Source organism: Talpa occidentalis, unplaced genomic scaffold (genome assembly GCF_014898055.3).
Source record: "Talpa occidentalis isolate TD23 unplaced genomic scaffold, MPIMG_talOcc4v2.1 talOcc4.14, whole genome shotgun sequence".
Classification (NCBI taxonomy): Eukaryota; Metazoa; Chordata; class Mammalia; order Eulipotyphla; family Talpidae; genus Talpa; species Talpa occidentalis.
This window is the reverse complement of record NW_023601433.1, coordinates 17582408-17590231: the sequence shown is the minus strand read 5'-3', so window position 1 is coordinate 17590231 and position 7824 is coordinate 17582408. Positions and strand designations below refer to the sequence as shown.

At 43.3% G+C, this 7824-nt stretch overlaps 1 long non-coding RNA gene across 1 annotated transcript; it reads left to right on the top strand.

Annotated features, from left to right (window-relative positions):
- The first annotated feature begins 2621 nt into the window (after window positions 1-2621).
- On the top strand, window positions 2622-3456 carry LOC119245203 (uncharacterized). Its single transcript, XR_005125207.2, has 3 exons — window positions 2622-2757; window positions 2864-3217; window positions 3350-3456. It is a non-coding gene; the product is annotated as an uncharacterized LOC119245203 (long non-coding RNA).
- Window positions 3457-7824: the final 4368 nt, after the last annotated feature.

Below are 7824 nucleotides of genomic sequence, written 5' to 3'. Positions count from 1 at the left end.
ATCAGAAGAGGGGGTGTCACATTACCTACAACCGTCTTTTAGTTGCCAAAATGCTGGGCATAGACTTTTAAAAACTATAAGTGGAGAAATTAAATTGTTGTACATGTGTGACTTTATCTTACTTAAAATCAGTTCACCCATTTCTTGTGATAAATAGTATAGATGCTATGACCTTGAAAGGTTTTGGAGCTATTCAGACTCCAAGCAGACACTGCAATCTTCCTGGGTGAAACTATTTCCAGGCCGATTAGTTTCTTGATAAATTGTGAAAACATGGCACGACCAATGACCTCATCACCAAAACAAAATCATGAAGTCCTCTTGCCATTGACCTTGGGATGGGGTTGGGGTTGGGGAGGTCTTCTCTCAAGGTGGTATGTATTATTTTAAGTTCATTTAAAGATAATAAAAATATGCTTTAAAATATTAGGCTACCATTGCTTCATTGATCAAAGGAGATAGGAGTGGTTTTCAATGTTTAATCTGCTTTATACCATGTGGGTATTGTGGGTCTGCTCAGGCCAGTGATTTGTGTCCTCAGTCAACACTCCAGACACAGAAAGGGTCTGATGCCCAAAAAGAACAACAAAGTCCTCAAAAGTGGAGTGAATCTGACACCAAAACAGACTGTAGTCACGATAAGACAAAATTCATTAAGCCAGACATGTTTGAAATATGGGAAATCCCTATGGAAATTGATCAAGAGAAATTAGACAAAAGCATTCAGCGTTTGTATTTTAAAATCAAAAGTCAAGTTTGTGTGGAGACTTGGGACATAGTGGAAAGAATAGGTCACAATTTTGGATAATACCCACTAGAACTGCAAAATAATGTTAAAAAGTTAGGATTATTTGGATAAAGGAATGAACAAATATTAAGCTTCTGAAAAATTTGGGGGGACAAGTTTATTACTATTTTAATTCTGTGAGCTCTTTTATTTATTTTTTATTTTTTTCCTATGAGCTCTTTTTTTTTTTTAAGATTTATTTATTTATTTATTTATTTATTTATTTATACAAGCACTAGGTACAGTCAGAAGCGCAGGAGGGTGAGAGAATTCACCACAGACAGAGTGGAGAGCAGAACAGGCAGGCCGACGAAATACACTGCTGAGGGGAGCTGGGGCGGCAGGCCCATGTGGCACCCTCCTCAGGTGGCCAGGGAGCAGCCGGGGAGCAGCCGGGGAGCAGCCGGGGATCGAACCAGCGCTGCAGAGGCTGCGGGCAGCTTCACAACCCAGCGCTCAACCGCTGTGCCACTGGGGAGGCCCCCTATGAGCTCTTTTAAGAAAGGTCCAGTTAGGTTTTTCCTGCTTTCCTCCCTCCAAATCATTACAAAAGTTATTCACTTGTCAATTGTTTTTGTAAGTAAGGTTTTGGTTAAAATTTTAAATAACCTTTAAGAAACAATTTTGCTTGAAGATGTAGTGAAAACTTCGATGACACTCATATTTGTGCCACTTCTGGGTTCAGCAGTACCTGACTCCAGGCAGACTCCAAGGTGATTCTCACTTTTATGTTCTACATCCTGCAGCTAACTTTATTTTCATTTCTGGGCCATAGCATTTATTCTTAAAATGAACTGTTTGACATTGCTCTATAGTCATCAGTTGCTTCTGTAGAAGACACATTTGAGATTAACTTTATAAGAAGTATCTGAATTTTAAAATGAAATTTAATTTTTCATTTTCATTTATATACACTCTTTTTCTTTCTATCTAATTTACAAGTATGGAGTTGGGAGGAAAGGTAAGGTGGAGATGGTTACTTGGGAATCCCCAGCATGGATGCTGTCATCTGGGGGTGAGTGTGGATGGAGAAGGTAGGAGTGGTCTGAGAATCTCAGCCTTCTGCCTGTGCCCATGTTTCCAGCAGTGGCCTTTGCCCCAGCTGCCCAATAGCAACACCTTCAGATATTCCAAAATACATGGTGGTATCTGGACCACCTCCCTCTGCAGGGCTCCTGGCTCAGTTATCTGGTGTAGAATCTAGGTTTCAGAATTCTGTAGACACTTTCCAGAGAGTCCTAACATGCAGGTGGGAGAACTGCTGTCTCGGAAGTTAGGAAGAAGGAAGCCCTCCAACTGAGAGAGAGGAGAAGAAACAAAGAAGGCTGGTGTCTTAGAAACTAAATGCAGAACACTTTCAGGAAAGATGTATTGCTCAGCAGACACACAAATAAGACGAAAACTAACCATTTTTGTCAATGTGAAGGTCATTGTTGACCTTGGCAAGGGCTGCTCTGGAGTGGTGGAGATTCGTGAGAGCATGGGAAGGGAGAATCAGATAATTCTGTAGAGAAGCTTTGTTATAAAAGGGCAAAGAAACATGAAGAGGTACTCGGAAGTGCTTTGAAGTTAAGGACGTTTTCTTTTTTTGCTTGAAGATGGCAAAAATCACAGCATGTTTGTATACCGGTGGGAATGGTTGAATAGAGAGGGGGACGTAAAGTTATAGGAAATGCTGGGGGCCTTAGAGAGGAGGAATAGCAGCTCCTCTGTTGAAATAGGAAGGAAGAGAGCAGAGCAGTTGGGTTGGTGGTAGGGAAAGCTCATAATTCTCATAATGGTAGGAAAACCTCATAATGCGAGACCGCTGGCTGGGGGCACAGAGGAGGTGGAGGAGGGCAGGTGGACAAGGGCAGGAGGAATCAGAGTATGGAAAGAGAACATTGAGAGATGAGAGACGGGAGATGTAGCATTGAAGGACAGCTTTAAGGACTCTTTGTCATGCGTACTCCTGGATTTAAGTGAGAACAGTAAGCACACTTGAGAGATTTTTCTTCCATATGTCCCACTTCTGTTGGTATAAATATGGAGGAGGCAGAGAGTTGAATTTAACCAGGGTTGGGCTTTTTTTTATAGGTGAGTGTGAAGAAGGGCAAAAGAAGATGAGAACTTACACAAGGCAATATGTAAAATAAGAGGCATTAGAATCTAAACTGTAGAAGGAAGGATGTGAGTATCTGAGGCAGATGATGGACAAAGGAAACGTGACAGGAGCAGTGGATTTGCCAGCTCAGTGAGGCAGAAGTATTATGGGAATGAGGCCTGACGGGAGGTGATAGGTGCTTTGCACGTATAGGATGTGGTGTTTGCAAAGTGAGATGCTTAAAATTAAGATCATGGAAGCAGCACAGTGACTTACACTAACATTCTAAGAGAGGTGTTCCTGGGAGTTAACAGCTGACCTGGCCTGGAAGACAAGTTTCACTGGAGGTGAGAAGATTAAGTAAATGATAAGACAAAGCAGTGTAGGAATTGTTTCCCTACATAGGGGGGGCCCCTGAGAATTATGACAAGAGGACTGGAAAAGAGGCAGATGGTTATCCAAGAGTTTATATCTTCAAGGAGTAAGAGGGCATGAATGGAAGGCTACAGAGGAAGGTGCACCGTGAGGCAGGAGGGGTCACCGTAGTCTGGAAGCAGCACTGAGGAGGAAAAACTTAACGCCACCCAGGTCCCAGCTCAGCAGGGCAAGAGGTGAGAGAAAGATGACCATGCATGAAGAAGGCCACATTTATTTATTTATTTATTTAGATTTATTTATGCATACAAGAACTGGGGTACAGGCCAGAGGTGTGGGGGTGAGAGGATTCACCAGAGACAGAGTGTGGAAGCAGAACAGGTGGGTTGACTGAAACACAATGCTGAGGGGAGCAGCAGGCGAGACAGGAGAGGTCTGCTGTGCCATGTGGGTAGCTCCCTGGCCAGCTGGGGATTGAACTTATGCTGCAGAGGCTGCAGGTAGCTTCACAGTGCTGTGCTTAATCTCTTGCACCACTAGGGAGGCCCAAGAAGGCCACATTTAGAGGAGAATTAGAGATACAGAGTTTTGCTATGGCTGGATCAGGAGTTTCAGAAGGCAGAGTGGAAGTATTTGTGGAGCCCAGGGAGGGTGAGACAGTGGGTTGGAGTAGGAGGTGCACAGGTGTGTATGATGACAAGTGTCCAGGTGATTAGGAATGACCTTGGCCTTGTGGTCAATGAGAAAAATAGTGTTTGGGGTATGGCAGAATCAGTTCTGACATTTCTCAATGGTAACCTGGTGTTGAATTCTAGTTAGAGCCTGTTTCTGGAATTGCTGTCTTAGACTGTGGTCCTGAAGCAGCGACATTTAGGGAGAGAGGGTTTTTCAAGCCCACGCAGAACTCTTCGGCAATTCTGTCTAGCTAAGGGTGGTGTCATGATCAGGAAAGACTTAATATTACCTTAAAGCTCTATGGTGCTTTTGGAAAGATTTTTGATATTTTCCTTAAGATAAATTTTCAGAGGTAGAATTATGAAGTCAAGGATTTTTGATATTGTTGTGGCTAGTGTAGTACACTCCGCAATGTACACCCCACTTCAGGTAATTAACCTAAGCCAGTTGAATCAACTGCACAATTCATGCCAATGACTGGTTTAGGATTAGACAAGAGACCTAATCTTAGCTAGTAGATATGAGAGAAGTCAAAGGCATGGGGGGACAGGGGAGCTGTCTTGAGGGACACTTCTGGGAAAAATCCCGATATCCTTGAAAGCCATTAAGAAATAGATTTCTTTTCTTTCTCTGGATGCTTTTGTGTGTGAGTCTTGGCACAGGCTCAGCCATCTTATCTCCAGCCTGAGGTCGATGCCAGTGCACAGAGCAGATCCAGTGCAGAGGAATGTGGAGTCCTGACATCTTACCCCCAGAACACGTGCTATCTTTTGACTTCTTGTTATGCGAGATAATACATTTCCTTATTGTTAGAGCTACTTTTAGTTGTGATTTCCTATTACCGACAGCTGAAAATATCTTACTGATACCAGTAAGTACTGAAAGATTGCTCTTTGGGAAGCTGTGTAGTCTCTACACCCACACCTTAAAAATAGAATGTTACAATATATCCAACTGTCATTTGTAATGAGTATGGAAGAGAACACATATTTTTGTCAGCGTGAGTCTGATCAACTTTCTGGGTGGTTATGGACTGAATGTTTTTATTCCTTCCTCTCTCCTTTTCATAGGTTGACATTCGAACCCCCAATGTGATGGTATTTGAGGGGTGATTTGATGATGAGAGTGGAGCCCTCGTGAATGGGATCAGTGTCCTTATGAAAGACAGCCCAGGCAGCTTTCTCATCTCTTCACCACACAAGGGTCAGGGAGGAGAATGCTGTCTGTAAACCAAGAAATGGGCCCTCACCAGGCCCCTGAATCTGTACCACATTGCCCTTGAACTCCCCACCTCCGGACTGAGAAATAAATATTGTTGAAGCCACTCAGTGCAGCATCCAGCCTGACTGGATGGCAGCCCCAACTGACTAAGACCAAGGTCTTGCATTTATCAGAGGCCCAAAAAGAACTTGCTGGATGAATGTGTTTGCTGCAGTGGATACAGCCACCAAAGACAGACAGTACTGACATTTCTCAATGGTAACCTGACTTTGAATTCTAGTTAGAGCCTGTTTCTGGAATTGCTGACTTAGACTGTGGTCATGAAGCAGGGACTTTTAGGGAGAGAGGGTTTTCCCAGCCCACGCAGAGCTCTTTGGCAATTCTGTCTAGCTAAGGGTGGTGTCATGATCAGAAAAGACTTAATATTACCTTAGTGCTCTATGCAGTGGATACGGAGAAGGTTTTCCCTGTGACCTCTGCTGTCAGGGTGGAGGCAGGATGTGTGACGGCTCAAGTGGCGAAGGCAAGGCCACCCTTTTTCATCTCTTGAATCTTTTTGCTCCTTGCTATACCTTTGTAATGTCTTCCCTGGACTCTAGCCAAGACATGCTAACTGGGCTATACTCACGCTCCCTGCTTCCCTGCCGTCAGACAGCGCTTTACTCCCCAGCGCTCTCTCCTTGTAGTTCTAGTCCTTCCCATGAGGCCGGTCACATCCTCATAAAAATCAGGCGAGCCTATGAATCTGGTCCTCTGATGTTCCTGACATCTTGGACTCTTTGGGTTGTAAATCCTTTAGACCTTCTAGCTGGGTGAAGTTGACAATCAGTAAGATATAGTGTCTGTGAAAATATGCATCCATCATTAGCTCTTTCAAGACAGAAGTTGACAGCTGGAAGCCCGGGGCAGACTCCTCCCTGCATACATGCTTTTTAAAAAATGTTTGTAGTAAGGTGTCAGCATTAAGGAAGATTTTCCATTAACTAACCTGGATTTCTGACTTGCCCATTGGGCCAGCAAAGGCCCCTTGGCTTCCTTCCTTGCATGGTATTGACCCCTTCCTCAACAGCCTTTGTGTCACCAACTTGGTGTGTTCAACTGCAGCTGAAGGAACCCTCCAGTGCTTCCAGTTCTCTACTGTTATGTGCTACTGGTTGAGGTCTCCTTGTTTGGGGTGCTTCCGAGGCCATCAGCGCCCCTGTTTGAGGAGCAAACTGCCCTTTGGAGCCTGCGTGCCTCCTCGCATCCTGCGGTGGGTCAGCACTTGGGCACCTGGTTTCTGATTTCAGCTCAGCCTTCATTTTAGAATTCATCTCACCCTCTTGGGTGTCAAGGTTCTTATTGACAAAAATAAATGGTTTGGACATGACAAATCATCAGTGAGGTCCTTGACATAAGCACTGTGAACTGATTCTGAAATGCCTTGGAGTATTGATGTCCACTCCCTGGGGTCCATTTCTGAAGTGTGGACCCCAGTAGGAGCGATGCCTCTGCCGGGATGACAGCCTGTCCCCTTCCTGTCAAACCCTAGCACCAGTCAATGACTTGGCAGTGAAGGGCATTTCTGAAATACTGGACAAGCTGGCTTGGCAGTGGCTCTGTGTAAGTGTAAAATGCACACTCAACACTTGATACTTTTCATTAAGATTAAAGAAGGCTCAAGTGCAAGTGACAAAGTACGTTGATATACGATTATCCTTCTAACACTGTGCTTTTTTGTCTTCAGAAGAATGTGACAGTCGTGGCTCTAACCTGACATGCAGGCAACAAAGCTCCCTGACTATATTTAATAAGAAAATTTAATAACCCCTTTATTGTGTATTTTTGCTGCAGCCTGGGATTAACCATTAACAAATGAAGGTTTAGTTGCCACACAGTCTCAAAAATGTTCTCCCTGTGATGAATGTGTCTAAGTCTGTGTGTATTCGAGGATGCTGGGGACTGGGAGAGTCCCACTGTGGCTGGAGCTAGCTGAGCTAAGCCCGCACCACTGAAGAAGTCACGATGCTGAAATCCCAGGAGTGACTTCAAGCCCAGAGTTCCACATCATCCTCTTCCACTAAAACCCATTTTTCCAGATATTAAGTGCTGAATACATCTAAACAGCAGAACAGTTCCCCAAAGATTTCTTTATAAATGGTCATCTACTTAAAATACAGGTCTACTGGGGGGGTCACAGCAATTGAGGGGGAGAGGGGTGACTGAGTAGCTGGTGTCAGGGAAATGAATCTACATATTATAGACAGGGGAAAATGAGCAAAATGGTCCCTATTTCAGGTTGTGAATATCTCATAAGTGTTAGGAAACATTTATGTTTCCTATTTATTTATTTGTTAACAGCTGCAGATGTGCAAGCTAGAAGAGAATTTATTATAGAAGAGAATTTAAAAGAATTTTTAAAAAACCTGTAGAAAGAAAAGAGAATGCTGCAAGATTTTTCCAAATTGCTGTTGCATGTCTTTTCCCTCTGGTCTTATCAGATGCTATTACAACAAACCCTCCTACATGATTTTGCCATACTGCTCCCAGTAGATCAATAGAAATTTTGATTTACTATCATTTTTATCATGGCTTTGAAGATCAGTTAAGGAAATGAATGTGTAATGCAAATTTGTATTTTTGAGGTTAAAATAGATAAATATAAAGTTTGAGTTATGCTTAGTCTCTAATATTTTTTTTTTCA